Source organism: Hemiscyllium ocellatum, chromosome 9, assembly GCF_020745735.1.
Source record: "Hemiscyllium ocellatum isolate sHemOce1 chromosome 9, sHemOce1.pat.X.cur, whole genome shotgun sequence".
In the NCBI taxonomy this organism is placed as follows: Eukaryota; Metazoa; Chordata; class Chondrichthyes; order Orectolobiformes; family Hemiscylliidae; genus Hemiscyllium; species Hemiscyllium ocellatum.
The window spans coordinates 105,672,016-105,694,893 of record NC_083409.1 but is presented as its reverse complement, the minus strand read 5'-3'; positions in this window follow the sequence as shown (position 1 = coordinate 105,694,893).

The following is a 22,878-nucleotide window of genomic DNA, read 5'->3' as shown; positions in this document are numbered from 1 at the left end:
CGTGAGACATGCAGGGTTATAGGGCAAGTGGGATATTCTTCGACGGGTTAGTGTGTACTTAATGGGCTGGATGGCCTACTTCCACGCCATAGGGTTCTATGACAACATTTAACATCGTCTAAAGGAGACAATACTTCTTTACCTAAGCATGTCACACTGGTGTAAGCCTAGACTTTGCATTAACATCTCAACTCAGAGCTCAACCTGTAATCTTCTGGTTTAGAAATGACAGCATTAAAGTTGGAACAACGTTGCAAGCTTTTCAACAGCACCTTGCTCATAGTCAGAGCCCTTGACATATTAAATCTCTTAAAGAGCCTCACCTGAGCACAATAGGAACAAAACAGAAATAGGAATAAGTGAGACTGCAGATGCTGGAGATCAGTGTCAAAAAGTGTGGCGCTGGGATAGCGCAGGAGGTCAGGCAGGCCATTCCCAATGAAGGGCATATGCTCGAAATGTTGACTCTACTGTTCCTCGGATGCTGCCTGACCTGCTGTGCTTTTCCAGCGCTACACTTTTTGACACAAAATAGAAATAGGCCATTGAGTCTCATGATTCTGGATTAGAGTGGTGCTGAAAAAGCACAGCAGTTCAGACAGCATCCAAGGAGCAGGAAAATTGACGTTTCGGGCAAAAACCCCTTCATCAGAAGTCATTGTTTTTACCTCATTGAGCCCCATAAGTCTTCCACATTAGTCATACTATCACATGTGGTTGAACACTTCAATGCCTTTTACTCACCCATTCCCTATAACTCTGTATACCATTCATACTCAGAAATCTATCAATCCCTTCCTCAGACATACTCAAGACCGAAATACTTTTTATTAGGATAGGTCATGGAAAGGATGAAGTGAGAGATCCAGAGCTAAGGCTCAAAGCTGAAGGCACAGTCCCAGTGAAGCAATTAAATGGAGGAAGTATAAGAGACAGAAACCATCGGGACACAGATGGACAAGAGAGTTGTAGGGGCTGGAAATCATAAAATGATATAATTGGAATAGAAGTCAGCCATTCAACACATCAAATCTGATCCAACTTTCAATGAAATCTTGGCTGATCTGCTAATTCTCAATTCCTGCTTTTTCCTCGCAGCCCCTGGTTCTCTTTCTGATTAAAAAATTGTCCAGCTGAGCCCTCAAACATACTTAACAACCCAGCCCTGACAGCCCTCTGTGACGAAAAAGATACCACAGATTCACTGCCCTCTGGGAGAAATTCCTCCTCATCTCTGTTCTAAACCTGCGAACCCCTATTCTGAGATGATGCCCTCAGTTCCTTGACTCTCCCACAAGGGGAAATAACCTTCCTGCATCATCTACCCTGTCAAGTCTGCGCAGAATCTTGTTTCAATGCAGTCGCCAATCATTCTTCTGTATTCCAACGAGTGCAGGCCCAGCTTATTTTATTGCCTTACCCCTCCCAATCTTTTCAACCTTCCTCTTCAGCCCTGTATTTAATGTGCTCTAATTCCATCTCTAGAGCACCATGATTTCCAATGACTCACAATTGGTGGCCAAGCTTTCCACTCCCTATAGCAGGTCCCCACACCTCAGGAAGGACATACTGGCACTGGAACGTGTCCAGCGGAGATTCACACGGATGATCCCTGGAATGGTAGGTCTAACATATGAGGAACGGCTGAGGATCCTGGGATTGTATTCATTGGAGTTTAGAAGATTAAGGGGAGACTTAATAGAGATGTACAAGATAATACATGGCTTGGAAAGGGTGGACGCTAGGAAGTTGTTTCCATTAGGCAAGGAGACTAGGACCCGTGGACACAGCCTTAGAATTAGGGGGGTCAATTCAGAACAGAAATGCGGAGATATTTCTTCAGCCAGAGAGTGGTGGGCCTGTGGAATTCATTGCCGCAGAGTGCAGTGGAGGCCGGGACGCTAAATGTCTTCAAGGCAGAAATTGATAGATTCTTGTTGTCTCGAGGAATTAAGGGCTACTGGGAGAATGCTGGTAAGTGGAGTTGAAATGCCCATCAGCCATGATTGAATGGCGGAGTGGACTCGATGGGCCGAATGGCCTTACTTCCACTCCTATGTCTTATGGTCTTATGGTCTTAGGTAAGTCCTGGTAAACCTTCCTCCATCACCTCACCTTCTTCCTTTCAACCAGTCCATAAGACGATAAGTAAGACCAGAAGGCATAAGAGCAGAATTAGGCCATTCAGCCCATTGAGAATGCTCCATCATTCAACGAGATCGTGGCTGACCTGACAATCCTCAACTCCACTTCCTATCTTTTGCCGAAAACATTAGATTTAGATTTAAATGTAGATTTTATTCTCGTGCATCCTCCAGTACAATCGTAAAGGAGTAGAGTGAAAAGTGTACAATACCGCCACACATAATGCCATCTTAGATACAAAGGTACCTAAGTACAAAACACTTAGGTACAACATAGTGGAAGAGAGAAACAAAGCTAAAAAGTTAAGCATTACAGACTATCACAGTGTAAGTATAAAAATAAGGAAATAAGGTAATAATTAACATTAAAGTCAGTATTAATATAAACTAGAAAAATAAAGAAATGAAGTTCAAAGTTCAATAGGCTTTCCTGAGTGATAAGCCATTGTGAGGCCCCAGTCTCGTCTCTCAGCTCACTCTTTGGGAGACCTCAGATGCCTGTTCTCGACAGCATCACCCACATACCAGGGGTCCTCCCTCACTACTTGCTGTTCCTGCATTGGGCTCGACTCGGATTGACAACGTCCACTCTCCAGACCTGACAGAGACACAATGCTACCCCCACTGAAGCTGCCATTCCCATCTCCTCTTGCTGCATCCGGAACACTCCTGGGCAGGATCCACTCATAGTCTCCGATCACCAGGTAACCGGAACATGCCCGGGTAAAACCCACTCACAGCCTCTGATCACCAGGTACCCTGAACATGCCCGGGTAAAACCCAATCACAGCCTCCAATCACCAGGTAACCGGAACGTGCCCGGGTAAAACCCATTCACAGTTTCTGATCACCAGATATCCGGAACATGCCCAGGAATGAACTGCTCACAGCCCCTGATCACCAGGTAACCAGAACACGCCCGGGTAAAACCCACTCACAGCCCCTGATCACCAGGTAACCGGAACATGTCTGGGTATGAACCATTCACAGCCTCTAATCACCAGGTACCCAGAAACATGCCCGGGTAAAAACCCACTCACAGTCTCTGATCACTCATTTCATCATTTCATCAGCTGCCTGTCCAGAGCATTGGGTTACGTTATCTTATCATGAGTGGTTGCTGCTGTCAGCATTTTATGTTTTTTTTAACTTTATTCATTCACAGGGTGAGGGTGTTGCTTGCCAGGTCAGTATTTATTGCCCAGATGTCAGTGAAGAGTCAACCACATTGCTGTGGGTCTGGAGCCACATGTAGGACAGACCAGGTAAGGATAGCAGTTTCCTTCCCTAAAGGGCACTGGTGAATCAGATGGGCATTTCTGACGATCATCAATGGTCATCATGAAACTCTTAATTCCGCATTTTTATTGAATTCAAATTCCATCATCTGCCATGACGGGCTTTGAACCCCAGAACCCAGAACATTACCTGGGTCTCTAGATTAATAATACCACTGTGCCATTGTCTCCCCATGTTTCTGTCTACATGATAGTTTAAGCAATAACCTTTAAACTTTTGCTATCCCTACTTCATGTCAGTTACTTTGGCCAAGTTAAAATCATATTTTCATAATATTGTCTTCCAATTCTCACACAGTACCTAATTTCTGTGGTGGCAGACAATGTGCAAGAATACACCTGACACCAAGCTAGGGTGACACGGTGTCTCAGTGGTTAGCACTGCTGCCTCACAGCACCAGGGTCCTAGGTTTGATTCCAGCCTTGGGTGACTGTGTGGAGTTTGCATGTTGTCTGCGTCGATTTCATCCAGGTAACTTCCAAAAATGTGCAGGTCAGGTGAATTGTCCACAGTTGTTTGGTGCATTAGTCAGGGGGGTTACTCTTCGGAGGGTTGGTGTGGACTAGTTAGGCTGAAGGGACTTGTCCCACACTGTAGGGAATCCTGTTTGATACTTTCCCTGTCACCTCTCAGGAGAGAAATATCCCAGCCTTGGTTTGACACAAACTGAAGAATTTTGCGTAAGTTGATGTTTACCAAAGAGCAGAGCATTGAGAAAGTTGAACCTGGAGGGTATGGGTATTGGGCTTGCCTGGAAGCCTTTTTCTCACATTACAATTAATGTACTTTTGATTGTGCTGCCAAAACTAATGGGGATAAAAATCACACAAATAGAGCAAATGCTAATTGCTTGTTAAATTAACCATTAGCTAATATGCCTTGGGTAGCTCTGAAGAACATGGGATTTCTAACATAATAATGAACATATTGTTCACTATATTGCCTATAATCTGTTCAAAACAAATTAAAAATGTTTCATATATTCTGATATGTTTGTTTTGCCAGGAAACAGGACTTGCATTTTGCAAATATCTTTCTGCCAAATATCATGGAATCTGATGGATATTATTCAGTGACCAAGTCTCAGCAATGTTCATTACTTTGCATTGTATGTATATTGAGATAACTCAAAAAATGTGTAATCTCTGTTTGTTCATTTTCCACTCTACACTCACGTATCGAACTTCTGTGGAACATATATAATTTGAGGAAGTCTTATGGTAAAATTGAATTTTTTATTGAGTAATTCTAACGTTTGGCACCTGCACAATCAAGGAAAGAACACTATGAATTTATATCATAGCCTGAGACTGCAATATCTTAAATATGTCTCACTACATTTTTCAAATGTAGTCACTACAATTTGGTTGGTAAGTGAGGCAGCCATTTTGTAACCAATAAGAAGCTACAAGGAGTACTGGAATTGTCAGCTGATCAGTTCCTGAGGAAGCCACGCTGCTTCAGACAGCAGGTAAATGATGGCATTGTTGGTGAGGAGAACACAAGAGGAGATTTTACATGAGACAGTCTGAATGAGTATGGAGAGGCGGGGGGGGAAGTCAGGTTTACTGCAAAAGTTAGTTCTCCAGATTGAAAGGTGAGTGAGAGAGGTTAAAAGATATGGGACAAGAACCCTACTTGCAGTAAAACCACAATGTGAAGCTGATTGATGAGTATGTTTGTTTTTTTTTTAATTAAGTATTAGGTCTTCAGTTTGTATTTATGTCTCTAGTCTTTTTCTTTCTCTTTATCTTAAAAATAGATTGTTAAATATGCCATTGAGCCTGATGTGTAAAACAAAATGAACTAAATTGAACAGTAAAGAAAGGGTGATTCTTCAAGTGTAAAAGACTTGATTAATACATTAAATATGATATGATAATAATGGCATGTTGGGTGATGTGTTGCTGCTGCAGTATGTGGAAAATGCTGGGCATCAATGTGATCCAAGTTAATCGCATCTATCATAAGTGTCATAAGAAGTCATAGCAGATTTTCAACTGTTTCTTCCTCCACAGATGATGCCAGAACTGTTGAATTTCTTCAGCATTTGCTATGTTTGTTTGAGATTTGCAGCATCCACAATATTTTGCCCTTACCTGTAAAACTCTGACACAATCCACTAGATAATCAAACGTCTACAGGCCTGTTGCATGGATTACGTATTTTATGCATTTTGTCCATAAAAGATCAGCACCGATAGCCCAATTGTCTTTAATAGAACAGGAATTGGGAAGAGGTTCATGCTTAACCACTAAGATAGAGGAAGGAAAGGCCAACAATCCTCTCTATCTCGAAGAGGATGTTCCTCAATTTCTCTGCACAAGAGTCTGCCAAATTGTAAAACAATGATTCCAGTGACAGTCCATGCAGTCTAGAGCAGATCAAAGATTTCAAGGTATAAAGCATTCAACAAGACACAGATACCTTCCCCTTGTATTTCTACATGAGGCACAAATGTAAAGTGATAAAAATGTCAGTACTTTCAACTTGCTGAATGGAAATACAATATTACTGATTCAGGGTAATGATTCATTAACGATTAGCACCAAATATCTCCAATTCATTTTGAATAGCATAAAGCAGCATCAATTATAACAGCTGAATAAGCATTTGGTTATACTAAATAGCTAGATATTCTATTGCCCTCTTTCCCATTACTACAGGCTCAACTGCAAGAATTCTACTAGGCAAAAGCAAATTGAGAGTGTAAAAGCTCAGTGTCTTTGTTCACTATTGAGTATCGAATCCATCTTTGTTACCATATTGACTTTGCAATAATCATTACACAGTTTTGTGATCCATCTGAAATTTGTTCTATCATGTCAGGTGAGCTCCAGCTACTATGATTCAATTCAATAATGTCATAGTACATTGTGAAATTAACTAGACCTAATCTCATTGGGTTGAGTTTGTAAGTTTCTCGTTTTATCAGTCATGTATTTCCCACATTGACATCATGTATGGCCAAAGACATTCTTTTAGCCTATTTACAAAGATCAGTTTAGAAAATTATTATAGCTGATACACTTTGATAGTCTTCTGAGAGATGGCATACTACCCAATTTAGAAAGGTTGGTTAACTCAGATAGCTGGCTTGCAATACATGAATAATACCAATAACATGGATTTAATTCCCACAACCAGCTGAAGTTGCCATGAAGGTCCTCCTTCTCAAATGCTCCCTCACTTGATACAAGGTGTCCCTCAATCTAAACCAGCATCAATCATCTCTTTCTCATGGGAGAGTAGGACTATGATAATTTTACTTTTATTATCCAATTTGATATTTGGTTACTTACTGAATTGTTGATTTCTGATCCATTTTCAGATCATTCTAATATTATTATTTCACTTTATATTTATTTTGTCACTGTAAGTAGACATCTGTTCTGACTATTGTTTCATTCATAGTATTGTTATAACATAGTAACATGACAAAATCATTGACTTTCCTTTGGACACATTAAGATTAACAAGCAATAACAAAGAACTAACAAGCATTAACAAGGAATTCCTGACAATGGGCCTTTGTCATGGTCTTAAAAGTTTGATGCTATCATTTTAATGTTCCTTGAAATTTTGTACAGTTAATTGAAAATGTAATTTTTTATCATAAACTACTGCATGTTTCTTTGAATTTTGAGCTTTGATCCAATTGTATTTCTTTTGGTAGGCAAACATGAGAACTACAGATGCTGAAGATGAGAGCAAAGAGTGTGGTGCTGGAAAAGCTCAGCAGGTCAAGCAGCATCCGAGGAACAGGGGAATCAATGTTTCGAGTAAAAGCCCTTCATCACCTTTTCTTACAAAAAATTGAGTTAATTTCCCAGTATCACTTTTTCCGTAATTGTCTCGCAACAGGTTTTTACAAATCATTTACATTTGTTAAAAAATATTGATTCTCACTCATGGTTGTAGGGAACAGTTCCACACCATCCATTAAGATAATATTAAATGGTTCTTTGAAAGCTGCCATTGGATTGAAAGATGCAAGTTTATTGGTTGGGTGGGATTTTACACTATCCTGTGGAAAGTGATTATGATAAGGGGAGCCAAGTGGATTTCATAGAATATATGATGCCTAATGGGGGCTGTCAACCTGGTTCAACCAGGGAGCCCTGACTTACAGATATAAACCGGAGTGTCAGAGGTTCTGCTCACTCTGAGAGCTGGTTCTGAGGAAATTAGATCAGTGTCAAGGACACTCCATGTGTAAATAAAGGGTGACATGGTGACAGGATGCTGGCCTATATGAAGTTATTTCACTCTGTCCGGTGTGACAAGTAACATTTTTCCATATCTTGATGTAATCCATTATATGTAAAACTGTTTAGCTTGGATGGTTGGTTAGTGATGCCAATAGCATAGTTTTGATTCCTGAACTAGCTGAGGTTACCAGGAAGGATTCCCCATCTTAATCAGTCCCCTTGCCTGAGGTGCGGTCACCCTCAGGTTAAACCACTACCGTAGAATCACAGTCATTTAGCATGGAAATAGATCTTTCAGTCCAATCAGTCCATGCCGAACATAATCCTAAACTAAACTAGTCCCTGCTCTTGGCCCATATCCCTCCAAACCTTTCCCATTCATGTACTTATCCAAATAATTTTTAAACGTTGTAACTGTACCCGCATCCATCACTTCCTCTGGAAGTTCATTCCACACGTGAACCACCCTCTGTGCAAAAAAGTTGCTCCTCATGCCTTTTTAAAATCTCTCTCCTCTCACCTTAAAAATGTTCCACAGTCTTGAAATCCTCTACTTGAAGGAAAAGACAACTACCATGAACTCTATCTATACTTCTCATTATTTTATAAACTTCAAAGAGGTTTCTTTTCAACCTCCTACCAGTAGTCTGCGTCCCTTTCTCTCATAAAGGAATAGCCTTATGGTTTGGTAAGACTATGGTGACTTTTATTTTAACCTGTGTTTTCCTAATACCTCAGAACCTCCCAGTGGAATTTCACAAGCCATTCATAAAATTTGGTTTCAATTCGCAGATGGAACTATCATCTATTGGATTACTATCCATTCCTCATTGGCCAGCATTTGAACTGGTTCCCAGTTACTCAATCCCACTGTTCCCTTTTTGTAATAAAACTCAGGTATTGGTTCTGATTCACTTTCTGAGTAGCCTGTTCAATAAGTTCTCGCAGTCCATTTGTTGCATTTCAACTAAACAAAATAAGCTAAACCCATCAGCTTCATTCTCTTTACTTTCATTCTTCTTTCCAATTTAAGTTTTCAAAATATATGTCAGACAATTGAATTTAGAAGTCAATTCCCTTTTAAAAGACTTACACTTTTCCTATCTAATTCTATAAGCCCAAAATCTAGTCACATTATTTATCAGGAAGGAATCCAAGTTATCTCTCTTGTAGCATCTCAATTTACTTTGTTTTTAATATCCTCAGTGAGGCCAATAATTTTGATCAGGTCAGTCAGATCATTCCCCAAGATAAAGTCAATTCCTTCCATGGGGATTTGTAGCATTCCTCTGACTACAATTTCTCTATTTATTAAATCACTCTTTAATCCAACTCTGTATAACAGATCTGGATTCCATCTGCTCTGTGTATCATCATAGAATCCCTACAGTTTGGAAACAGCCCATTAAGTCCACATTGACCTTCTGAAGAGGATCCCACCCAGACTTAGCCCCTTACTCCATCCCTGCAACTCTGCATTTCCCATGGCTAATGCACCTAACCTGCACATCCCTGAACACTTTGGGCAATTTAGTATGGCCAATCCACCTAACCTGCATATCTTTAGACTGTGGGAGGAAACCGGAGCACCTGGAGAAAACCTGGGAGAATGTGCAAACTCCACACAGTCACCCGAGGCTGAAATTGAACTCAGGTCCCTGGGGCTGTGAGGGAGGCTCAGCGCTAACCACTGAGCCACTATGCCATACCACAATTATTTATTTTTCCTTCATTAACATCTCTTGCAGTTAAATTGGTTTTATCAGCCAGCATCAGCAACTTACTTGTTGCAGTGTCTCACAAACCTAAATAATGTTGATCTTGCTTTGTGTATCTCCTGTGCTACTGTAACCTTGTATACCTTGCACTGTTTAATCATTCTATGATCGGTATGTCCTTGATCTGCCCATACTGTTTGCAAAACAAAGCTTTTCACTGTACTTAGGTATATGTGACAACAATAAATCAAATCAAATATTGGTTTGATCTCCTTGTTTAGAAGAATAAGGAAAAAGTCTCTCCTCTTGCGATAAAATATTCAGAACATCCAGTAGTTTGAATTTCTTTATCATTACTCGATTAAGAACCTCCTTTACTACCCTGAGTCATCTATCTTTTCCTAACTTTTCAAGGGACCATGCTCCATTTGAACAGCTGCCAAAAGTTTTAAGACCATAAGACATAGGAGTGGAAGTAAGGCCATTCGGCCCATCGAGTCCACTCCGCCATTCAATCATGGCTGATGGGCATTTCAACTCCACTTACCAGCATTCTCCCTGTAGCCCTTAATTCCTTGTGGCATCAAGAATTTATCAATCTCTGCCTTGAAGACATTTAACGTCCCGGCCTCCACTGCACTCTGCGGCAACGAATTCCACAGGCCCACCACTCTCTGGCTGAAGAAATGTGTCCGCATTTCTGTTCTGAATTGACCCCCTCTAATTCTAAGGTTGTGTCCACGGGTTCTAGTCTCCTCGCCTAACGGAAACAATTTCCTAGCGTCCACCCTTTCCAAGCCATGTATTATCTTGTAAGTTTCTATTAGATCTCCCCTTAATCTTCTAAACTCCAATGAACACAATCCCAGGATCTCCAGCCATTCCTCGTATGTTAGACCTACCATTCCAGGGATCATCCGTGTGAATCTCCACTGGACACGCTCCAGTGCCAGTATGTCCTTCCTGAGGTGTGGGGACCAAAACTGGACGCAGTACTCCAAATGGGATCTAACCAGAGCTTTATAAAGTCTCAGTAGCACAACGGTGCTTTTATATTCCAACCCTCTTGAGATAAATGACAACATTGCATTCGCTTTCTTAATCACGGACTCAACCTGCATGTTTACCTTTAGAGAATCCACGACTAGCACTCCCAGATCCCTTTGTACTTTGGCTTTACAAATTTTCTCACTGTTTAGAAAGTAGTCCATGCTTGTATTCTTTTTTCCAAAGTGCAAGACCTCGCATTTGCTCACGTTTAATGCCCATTTCCAATCATGATTCATCTTTTTCTGGAGAATTCTCAGACATTGCTATCATTGTAATCACTCTCTCTTTGAACTTCCAGCAACTGGTTTTGTTATGTCTTGTCTGATTAAAATAGAACATAGAACATAGAACAATACAGTGCAGAACAGGCCCATCAGCCGTCGATGTTGCACCGACCTGGGAACTATTCTCATCTTGTCCCCCTACACTATCCCAAAATCATCCATGTGCTTGTCTAACAATTGTTTAAATCTCCCTAAGGTGGCTGAGTTAAACAGAAGCCTATTATTTTCCTGTACCACTTTTTGTTTCTCAACTTCCTCTTTTATTATTTGAAAGTCCATCGAATCCCTATAGTGTGGAAACACCCGGGCCATTTGGCCCATCACGTCCATACCGAACGTTTGAAGAACACTCCACCCTACCCTTGTAACCCTGCATTTCCCATGGCTTATTCACTTAGCTTGCCATCTCTGGACATTAGGAGCAATTTGGCATGACCAATCCACCTAACCTGCACATCTATGGACTGTGGGAGGAATCCAAAGCACAAGGAGAAAGCCCACACCGCCACAGGGCGAATGTGCAAACTCCACACATACAGTCACCCAATGCTGGAATCAAACCTGGGTTCCTGGCACTGTGAGACAGCAGTGCTAACCACTGAGCCACCTTTGTTTAATTTCCTCATGAATACCCTATCACTCTTCATATTTTCTATTCCTCTAATTTCCTCACTACAACCTGTTAGGTAAGTTTTATGTTTGAAGTTTGTTTAGTCAAGGAATGAAGCTATATCACACTACATGAGAATCACAGAATTGTTATTGTGCAGAAGAAGGCTATTTGGCCCTTGGCACTACCCCATTTCTATTGGCTAGTACCAATCTCCTGCATTTTCCACATATCCCTCAAAACTATTTCTATCCAAAGAAAAGCATTCAATACCCTCTTGAATTCCTTAAATTCACCCTGTTATAGGAAGGATATAATTAATTTACCAGGATGTTGTCAGGAGTGAATAGTTTGAGAAACAACGAGACGCTGGATAGGCTGGGACTTTTTTTCTTTGGAACAAGTTGAGAAGTTTATAAAATAATCAGGGGTATAGATAAAGTGAACGGCAGGTGATTTTTTTTCCCTAGAGGGGAGGATTTCAAGACTAAGGGGTATATTTTTAAGATGAGAGGATAAAGATTTTAAAAAGAAATAAGGGGCAATTGCTTTTACACAGAGAATAGTTCATGAATGGAATGAACTCCCAGAGGAAGTGATGGATACAGTTACGGTTACAATGTTTAAAAGACATTTGATAAGTACATGAATAAGAAATGTTTCAAGAGATATGGGCCAAGCACAGGCAAGTGGGATTAGTTTAGTTTGGACTTATGGTTAGCATGGACCAGTTGGACCGAAGGGTCTGTTTCTGTGTTGTATGACTCTATGGCTAGAAATGAACCAGCCTTGACCACATTTCCAAACAGTGTATTCCATACTCTAACTATTTCCTGTACCAAAAGGGTTATTCTCATATCATCCTTGCTTTATTTGCACATCTCTTTAAATCTATGCCCTCTTGATCTCTATTCTTTTACAAGCAGGAACTATTATTGAGTCTCCTCATGATTTTGAAAACCTCTATCAAATCTCCTCTCAGTTTTCGTCTCTCTAAGGAAAACAGTCCTAATTTCTTTGATCTATTGACTATTGAAACAATACCATCCCAAACATCTGAGAGAAAGATTCATCCCTTTCCCCTAAACAGTACCTTCATTGATACTCAAATCTCAGTGAAGAGTTGTCCAATCTCACATTAGCTTCTTGCAAAGCTGGCGAAGTTACAACAGTTTCCTTTTTGGCAATTTGTGGTACATTCACTCAACACTATTTAATTTGGTTAAAGTCGTTCTTTAAACTCCTGAAAAGAAGATAGTCACTCAGCGCAAGATTGATTTACATGCGTTCCCCAAACTCTTGTCTTCAAAATGTTTGTTGAGCATCTCCCTCGCTGATACCTCTTCAGTTTTCTGCTCAAAAGGCAAGAGGTTGTGGCCGTGAGTGAGATAATGAGTAAGTAAAGCAAAAATGAGAAGATCATAACTTATTAAGAAAATGTAGAAGGCAGTGGAAACATGGGCTGGAAGCAAATAGTGCCAAAGTATGGAAAATGTGTAAAAATGGCAAACATATAAGACTAAGGTTATTATACACAAATGCGATTACAGCAATGTGGCTGCAGGGTGACCAAGACTGAGAACTAATATCCAAGGTTATTTGAACTTAAGGGAAAACAGGCAAAAATGGAAAGTGATGAATTTGATTTGTTGTCAAAAGATGAAATCAGTGCAATGAGGAGAGATGGTGTAGACAAAGAAAATCTATATTTAAAGTCATTCTAGCTGACACTGAGAAACAACAAGGGGTGGATATATAGAACAAAGAACAAAGAAAATTTACAGCCCAAGAACAGGCCCTTCAGCCCTCCAAGCCTGAGCCAATCCAAGTGTACTGTCTAAACCTGTTGGTCAATTCCTAAGCATCTGTATCCCCACCTACTCATGCATCTGTCCAGATGCATCTTAAATGAATCTACCGTGCCTGCTCTACCAGTTCTGCTGGCAACGCATTCCAAACGGCCACCATTCTCTGTGTGAAGTACATCCCCGCGTATATCCCCCTTAAACTTTCCACCTCTCACCTTGAAAGCGTGACCTCTCGTGATTGAATCCTTCACCCTGGGAAAAAGCTTGTCACTATCCACCCTCTCTATACCCTTCATGATTTTATAAACCTCAATCAGGTACCCCCATAATCTCCTTTTTTCTAATGAAAATAAACCTAACCTACTCAACTTCTCTTCATAGTTAGCACCTTCCATACCAGGCAACATCCTGGTAAACCTTCTCTGCACTCTCTCCAAAGTGTCCACATCCTTTTGGTAATATGTGCAGGAGTTGTCTATAAGTCTCTAAACAATAGTGGTGAGGGAGGAGGTTACATTAAACAGGGAATTAGAGATGCAAGCACTGACAATGCAAAGGTAACCTTGAGTTTAATCTACATGTAGACTTGGAAAACCACATTCTCAATAATACTGTGGTGGATGAATTGCTGGAAAATTGTGTTTAGATAACAGAAAGCTGTGGAGGCCATGTCACTGAATACATTTTTAAAAGAAACAGATTGATTTTAGAAGATGGATTGTCATGGGGTATTGTGGGGGGAGGGGGAGATGTGTACATATGATGTTGAGGTTGAAGTTCTGTCATGATCATGTTGAATGGCACAGTAGGTTAAAAGGGCTGAATGGCCTATTCATGCTACTATTTCCTATATTTCTATGCTTCTGGAGCTTTCTCCTTACTGATGTTTAAGGAGCTCAGGGCTTCTCCTTAATCCTGACAGCTTGGAGACTGCTGATAGCATTGCCTCTGTTGTTATGATGCTGTTCTTTCAGCATCCTACTGGCTTCATACCCCTCTCTCTCTATCTCTCTCTCTCTCCCTTCTCCCTTCTTCTCTCTCTCTCTCTCTCTCACACACACATGGTTGTAAAACCCAATCAGTCAGTACCTTATCAATTATCTCCACAGGAGGCAGTTGGTCATTTGGTGAAATCACACAAATTCTTAGGAATGCTGCTTTGAACTCAATTTTTAAAATTACTTTCTGATTTTTTTAAAAACCACAGGTTAGAACTTCATAGAACTGAAAAATTAAAATTTATTTTCCTCCACCTTCAAACTGAAGTTCTTAAGCAATAATAATATATTATGAACCTTCATAACACTGTGCTCCTGGTCTTAGACTCCCTAAACTAATATACCTACCTATTCCTTGGATGCTGCCTGACCTGCTGTGCTTTAACCAGCAACACATTTTCAACTGTGATCTCCAGCATCTGCAGACCTCATTTTTTATCCTTTAATATCATGACATTTTTGATCAACTTACTGTTTAACCCCTTAAATTCCATGGTCTGGTCCCTTAAATTTTTCAACTGTACCAGTAAATTTATTTTAAAATTTCTACAAAGCCAATGCCTTTTCTCTAAACTGTTTCAGCCTTTCTAAATGATGAGGTTCTCACAATTTACATATAATTATGGATTTCTTTTTGCAACTTAATCTAGACTTGACTGTCCACTTCCACTTTGTAAGGTAAATGAGTTTATGAAATTTGATTTTATACAATTTTCCTACAGTCGAGTTGTAAAATCCAAAAAATATTTGTACTGGCAATTGGCTGACCATTGACTGGGTGGCATGTTGGCTCAGGGGTTAGCACTACTGCCTAACAGTGTTAAGGACCTGCATTCAATTCCACTGTTGGGTGGGTGTCTGTGTGGAGTTTGCACTTTCTCCTTGTGTCAATGTAGGTTTCCTCCAGGTCCTCTGGTTTCTTCTTCCAACAGTTCAAAGGTGTGCAGGTTAGATGGCCAAAAATGAGAAAATCACCTTTAAACATCTTCCCCCCTCACCTTAAACCTGTGCCCTCTAGTATATAACATTTCCACACTGACCTTCTGCCATATCCATGCCTCTCATAATTTTATATGCGTCTGTCAGGTCACCCCTCAGCCTCCGACACTCCACTGAAAACAATCCACGTTTCTCCAACCTCTCCTCTGAACTGGTACACTCCAATCCAGGCAAAATCCTGGTGAACCTCTTTTACAGCCTCTCCAAAGTCTCCACATCCTTCCAGAACTGCACACAATATTCCAAATGTGTCTTAACAGAAGTTTTGTGCAGCTGCAATATGATTGATCAACTTTTATACTCAATGCCCTGACCGATGAAGACAAGCATGCCATATACCTTATTTACCACCTTATCTACGTGTGTTACCACTTTCAGGGAGCTATGGACTTGCATCCCCCTGTGTATCCCTACTCCAAAAGGCCCTACCACATACAGTATATTTCCCACTTGCATGTGACCTCCCAAAATGTGTCATCTTACTCTTCTCCAGATTAAACCCTTTCTGCCATTTCTCCAACTGATCTAAAACTTGCTCTGTCTTCTGATAACCTTCCTCTCCATCTACAACTTGACCAATTTGCATGCCATCTGCAAACTTATGAAGTAGACCATCTACATTTTATCCAAATCATTTATATAAATTACAAACACGCGGTATGTCTTTCTGGCTCTGGGGAGTGGTAGAACTGGCAGACTAGAGAGACACCACAAGTGAGTGAGGTTAATGAGTTGTGTTTGGAATGAAAGTATGAGAAAATGTGTTGGTCTTTATGGAGAAAATCCCTCCATGAAAGGGACACATCCAAAATATCATGATACTCATTCTCACGTTTTTATTGAATTCTAGCTTCACGATCTGTTATATCGGGATTTGAACTTCTGCTGCCAGGATGCTAGCACAGGACTCGGGTGTACTTTGGTACCACCTCCCCATTCTTGGTTAGACGATGAGGCTTACAAGCACTTTTGAGATTTTATAGCTGACATTCCACATCTTGTGGTCAGTCAATCAAGTTATTGAGTGTCTAACATATCAATGCAGGAAGTTGTTAATTCCTTGATGAGTTCCAACAACAAGCAAAGAACAAAAAAATTGTCGACGGGACATGGGCCACGTTAATGTCTCTGCCCCCTTACCTATTCCAACCTGTTGGATAAAAATGTAGATGGTCTACTTCATAAGTTTGCAGATGGCATGCAAATTGGTCAAGTTGTAGATGGAGAGGAAGGTTATCAGAAGACAGAGCAAGTTTTAGATCAGTTGGAGAAATGGCAGAAAGGGTTTAATCTGGAGAAGAGTAAGATGACACATTTTGGGAGGTCACATGCAAGTGGGAAATATACTGTACGTGGTAGAGCCTTTTGGAGTAGGGATACACAGGGGGATGCAAGTCCATAGCTCCCTGAAAGTGGTAACACACGTAGATAAGGTGGTAAATAAGGTATATGGCATGCTTGTCTTCATCGGTCAGGGCATTGAGTATAAAAGTTGATCAATCATATTGCAGCTGCACAAAACTTTTGTTAAGACACACTTGGAATATTGTGTGCAGTTCTGGAAGGATGTGGAGACTTTGGAGAGGCTGTAAAAGAGGTTCACCAGGATTTTGCCTGGATTGGAGTGTACCAGTTCAGAGGAGAGGTTGGAGAAACGTGGATTGTTTTCAGTGGAGTGTCGGAGGCTGAGGGGTGACCTGACAGACGCATATAAAATTATGAGAGGCATGGATATGGCAGAAGGTCAGATAGTCAGGGTGGAAATGCTATATACTAGGGGGCACTGGTTTGAGGTGAGAGGGGAGATGTTTAAAAGTGATGTGTGAAGCAAGCTGTTTTTACTCAGAAGATGATAGGTGCCTGGAACGCACTGCTAGGGGAGTGATAGAAGCAGATACAACAGCAAGGATTAAGGGGCATTTAGACAGACACATGAACAGGGAGAGAATGAACAGAATCCGACAATTCTTAAACAACAAACCCAAATGACTAGTCACAACACACCCAGAAACCCTAGTCACACAATCACAAATCAAAGATATCTCGGAACTGACTGCCAGACTACCCTGACCTACTGGCATCATGGTAGCCCACAAACCTACCAGGATACACAAACACCAACTAGCCACCAAAAGAGATGACCCAGTCTTACTACTATCCTTACATACGGGTGAAGAAGGACACCACTTTGACTGGGACAACACATCCATCCGAGAACAGGCTAAACAGAGACATGCACAAGAATTCATAGAGACCTGGTATTCAAACCAGAATTCCATCAATAAACACATTGAGTTGGACCCCATTTACCAACCTCAGAGAAAAAGAACTGGAAATGATATCACCCACCTTAACAGTCCAAGACACATGAACAGAAAGCAGGACAGAACACCAGTGTTTCACCGTAGGCTCGCTGATGATGGTAAAAACAATGACTGCAGATGCTGGAAACCAGATTCTGGATTAGTGGTGCTGGAAGAGCACAGCAGTTCAGGCAACGTCCAATGAGCAGCGAAATCGATGTTTCGGGCAAAATCTCTTCATCAGGAATAAAGGCAGTGAGCCGGAAGCCTGGAGAGATAAACTAGGGGAGGGTGGGGGTGGGGACAGAGTAGCATAGAGTACAATGGGTGAGTGGGGGAGGGGATGAAGGTGATAGGTCAGGGAGGAGAGGGTGGAGTGGATAGGTGGAAAAGGAGATAGGCAGATAGGACAAGTCATGGGACAGTGCTGAGCTGGAAGTTTGAAACTAGGATGAGGTGGGGGAAGGGGAAATGAGGAAGCTGTCACTGATGATGGTCCCTAGCATGGTGCTGAAACGTCTGAAAACAAAACTTCCAGCTCAGCGAGCAAACTTACAACCACAGAATAAGGGGTCCGGAACTTGTGCAGGCAAATGCGTTTAGAATGGCATCATGGTTGGCACAGACATGGTGGGGGCCGTAAAGCCTGTTTCTGTGCTGCACTGTTCTATATCCCAGAATATCCCACCATCGCTGCCATTTTATCATTGGCACAGAGGAAGATGGTTGTCGTTATTAGAGGCCAGTCATCTCAGTGTTTACCCAAAGAGAGAACTGCCCGTAAGGAATAATTTCCCTAACCCTGGAGGCAAAGAGTAAATAGTTGCGAATGAACTGTAATATGTTGTGCAAACAACTCAATTTGCTGATGAGACTTACTCAGGAGGCTGTACATGTCAGGCTCAAAGGGCACCATACCTTACTCAGTAAATTCCTGCAGATGCTGGAATCCGTACTGAAAACAACAAATGCTGGAGATCACAGCCTGAGTGCGGGCTCCAGTCACAGTTCACACAACACAAAGGACACCTTCCAAACCTTACTTCTCAGCATGAGGAGACTGGAGAACCTAAGCATTTATAACAATAAAAACTTGTATCTGAACAAGACTTTTCTCAGTATGTGCCAAACCTCTTCACCACTCAGAGTGAGAAACCAATGAAGAAAACAGTAAAACTGGGAAATCAACTCAGAATTCAAATTAGGCTTATTGTCACATATTAGGAGGAGAAAGTGAGGTCTGCGGATGCTGGAGATCAGAGCTGAAAATGTGTTGCTGGAAAAACGCAGCAGGTCAGGCAGCATCCAAGGAACAAGGAGTTATTGTCGCATATACTCAAGGAGTACAGTGAAGTGTATACAATGTCACTACACAGGGCACCATCTCAGCTACAACAGCACCAGGGTCCCAGGTTCAATTCCAGCCTCGGGCAACTGTCTGTGTGGAATTTGCACACTCTCCCTGTACCTGTGTGGGATTCCTCTGGGTGCTCCGATTTCCTCCCATAGTCCAAAGATGTGTAGGTTAGGTGAATTGGCCATGCTAAATTACCCGCAGTGTTAGGTGCATTAGTCAGAGTAAAATGTAGGGGAATGGGTCTGGGTTGGCTACTCTTCGGAGGGTCGGTGCTGACTTGTTGGGCCGAAGGGCCTGTTTCCACACTGTAATTGAGAAATAAAGAGAAAAACTACAATTCTACATTTCAGTTCTTAATATTATAAATTAGAAAGATAAAGAAATAAAGTTAAAAGGTAAACATTACAGCCCTTCTATAGCTTTCCACATGTGGTCTTGCTCTCTCCAAACTGCTGGGATTGAATTCTGTGACAGGCAGATTGCTAGACACCCCAGTACACCAGCCAACCCCACCAGGTCCCCACACCACCTGTCACTCCAGCCCTGCGGCTGGTATATGCCCCATTCAGCTCAGGTCTGCTGACTGCTGGACACTCCACTTAGTCCAGACCACTGGCCACTACACACCCTGCACGCTCTGGGCCTTGTGGTTACTGGACACCTGCTTGCTCCAGCCTTGTGATCACTGAACACCCCACTCGCACCGGCATTGTGATCACTGGACACCTACTCGCTCTGGCCTTGTGATCACTGGACACCTGCTCGCTCCGGTCTTGTGACCACTGGACACCCCACTCGCTCTGGCCTTGTGACCACTGGACACCCCACTCGCACCGGCATTGTGACCACTGGACACCCCACTCGCACCGGCATTGTGACCACTGGACACCCCACTCGCTCTGGCCTATGACCACTGGACACCCCACTCGTTCCGGCCTTGTGACCACTGGGCACCTGCTCACTCCAGCCTTGTGACCACTGGATACCCCACTCGGTCTGGCCTTGTGACCACTGGACACCGCACTCGCTCCGGCCTTGTGAGCACTGGACACCGCACTCACTCCGGCCTTGTGACCACTGGACACCCCACTCGCTCCGGCCTTGTGATCACTGGACACCCCACTCACTCCAGCCTTGTGACCACTGGACACCCCACTCGCTCTGGCCTTATGATCACTGGACACCTGCTCCTTCTGGCGTTGTGACTAATGGACACCCCACTCGCTCTGGGCCTTGAGACCACTGGATGCTCTATTTGGCTCTGACCCTCTGACCACTGGCCGTCCTGCTCTGGCCCTCGGCTACCGCTGAGCTGTTTTCTCTTCACAAGCCAATGTCGGCTAAAATAGAAATACTAAAAAATTTTAAAAAGATAAGGAAAGAAGGAGAAGCAGACAGAAAGCATGAGCCTCTGGCTGAGCCCAGATGTTTCCTACTCCACTGCCGCCATCTTGTGAAGAGATGATGTCCGCTTCAGTTGGGTGGGGGGTAGAGGTCCAGTACGAAGTGCACAAGGCAAGCCAGTCTCATTTGCAAGTTTTAATTTCGTTTTCATTTTGGGAATCACTGAACTACTTTTGAAGCGTAGTTGCTTTTGTAAAATAGAAACCGTCCAATAATTCATGCACAGCAAGATTCCACAAACAGCATTGTGACAGTGACCAGATGATCAGCTGAGCTATGAATAGAATCATAAAGTCATAGAGATATACAGCATGGAAACAGACCCTTCGGTCCAACCCGTCCATGCTGACCAAATATCCCAACCCAATTTAGTCCCACCTGCCAGCACCCAGCCCATATCCCTCCAAATCCTTTCTGTTCATATACCCATCCAGATGCCTTTTAAACGTTGTGGAGCGAAGGCCCCTCTTTCAAATTCATAACTGCCTCCAGCAGGGTGGACAGAGGCAGGGTGGACAGAGGCAGCAGGTACATGGGAACATCACCAGTTACAAGCTCCCCCATAATCCACTCACCTTCCTGCCTTGGAAATATATCGCTGCTCCTTCAGTGTTGCTGAGTCAAAGTCCTGGAATTCCTTCCTGAACAACATTGCGGGGATATCTGCACCAACTGGACTGCAGTTGTTCATAAATCAACTCACCAGGACGTTCTGCAGAGCAACTAGAGACAGGCTAACAATGTCCCACATCCCATGAATGAAGAAAAACATAATGAATTGCAAGCTGCAGGCATTTCTGAAGAAGGGTCACCCAACCCTGGGTTTAGAACAGACTTACAAGGATGTAGCCAAGATTGGAGAGTTTGAGCTCCAGGGAGAGGATGAATAGGCTGGGGTTATTTTCTTTGGAGCATCAGAGGCTGAGGGGTGACCTTATAGAGGTTTATAAAATCATGAGGGACATGGAAAGGGTAAATAAACATTCCTGATGAAGGACTATTGCCTGAAATGTGGATTTTCCTGCTCCTTGGATGCTGCCTGACCTGCTGTGCTTTTCCAGCAACACTCTAATCTTGACTCTAACCTTCAGCATCTGTAGTACCCACTTCCACCAAAGTAGACAAGGTTTTTTCTCAAGTGTGGGGGAGTTCAAACCTAAAGGTTTAAGGTGAGAGGGAAAAGATTTAAAAGGGAGTTGGGGTGGAACGTTTTCACACAGAGGGTGGTGTGTGTATGGAATGAGCTGCCAGAGGAACTGGTGGAGGCTGGTACAATTATAACATTTAAAAGGCATCTGGATGTGTATATAAATAGGAAGAGTTTTGAGGGATATAGGCCAAGTGCTGGCAAACGGGACTAGATTAATTTAGGATATCTGGTTGGCATGGACAAGTTGGGTACATTTCCGTGCTGTGTCCTAACTGTAAACATTAACTCTGATTTCTCTCCACAAATGTTGCCAGATCTGCTGAGCTTTTCCAGCAATTTCTGTTTTTGTATCTTCCATTTGGTTTCAGCCAATGAAAGCTGGGGTTTTTTTTTCCCTTGTATTCAGCAAATGCGAAGCAATGTTTGTTGGAAGAGGAAGCAAGCTGACAATGAGCGTGTCCATTAACAATCTCGGCAAAAGGAAAAGGACAGGGTGGGGATGATTGAAAGTATGTGAAAAATAATTTCCAACAAGCGGTGACTAATATTGAAACACAACTTGAGACATTTACCTTTACCCTGCATCATTCCATTTGCTTTTGTAAGAGGCACTTATTTCAGCTTTAATTGGAAGAATGTAGAAACCAGGTGTGTTTATGGACGGTGACATAGAGTCAAATGAGAAAAAAAATGCAGAGCTGCAAAACACAAAGCTCCTAAGAATTTCGATGTTTTGCACAAATTCAGTTATCAATCAGCAAACCTTTCCAGGTCAGGAAACTTCTTATATTTAACAGTAGATGTGAAGTCACAATGAAATTGAATAGTTTACACTGCTAAATGAGAATTCTTTATCTCAGACGCAGACTCATAAGCCCTATTTTTAGTTTATGTGAGTGTGACCAAACCATGATTTAACACGATATTGGAAGCTTTGAGAGCTGACATGAAGAAACTAGTCTCCCAGGGTTAGGATTAAGTTAGCACCAACGCAATTTGATTTGGCCCACTGTGTGTCCAACACACATAGAAATCCTTCACTGTTTTTAAAGCTAAACGTGATTCAAGCTGCTGAGAGAAATGTACACGGCTAAGCTTTTCACAGTTTTGATACACACTCATTTCCTCTCTCTCGGACCACATCCCCCTTCATGCATTTTCAAGTTATGAGGTGGGAGTCAGCAAGGAACAGGAAATTCTCTCCGAGTGTAAAGCATGAGATTTAGTTGGTCAAATCTCGACAGATTAGCATTGCAGAAGACTGTCCATTTAATCAGCTGATTCCATGCTTTCAGATGTTGGTATCCATGCGTATTACAAAGCAGGTAGAATTCTTATTGTAACATCTCTACCAATGGGCCAGAAGACTAGGTTCAACGAGGTGATCCAGAGGGGTGCCACAATATCTCTGAGCAGATTCGTTAGGAAAATCACAATTTAAAATCTGTTGGCCCTTATTTCATTGAAATGACGATATAGAGGCCAGTATCCAGTCACCAAGTCACGCTTTATTTACACGTACACAGGAACACTGGCTGTGACC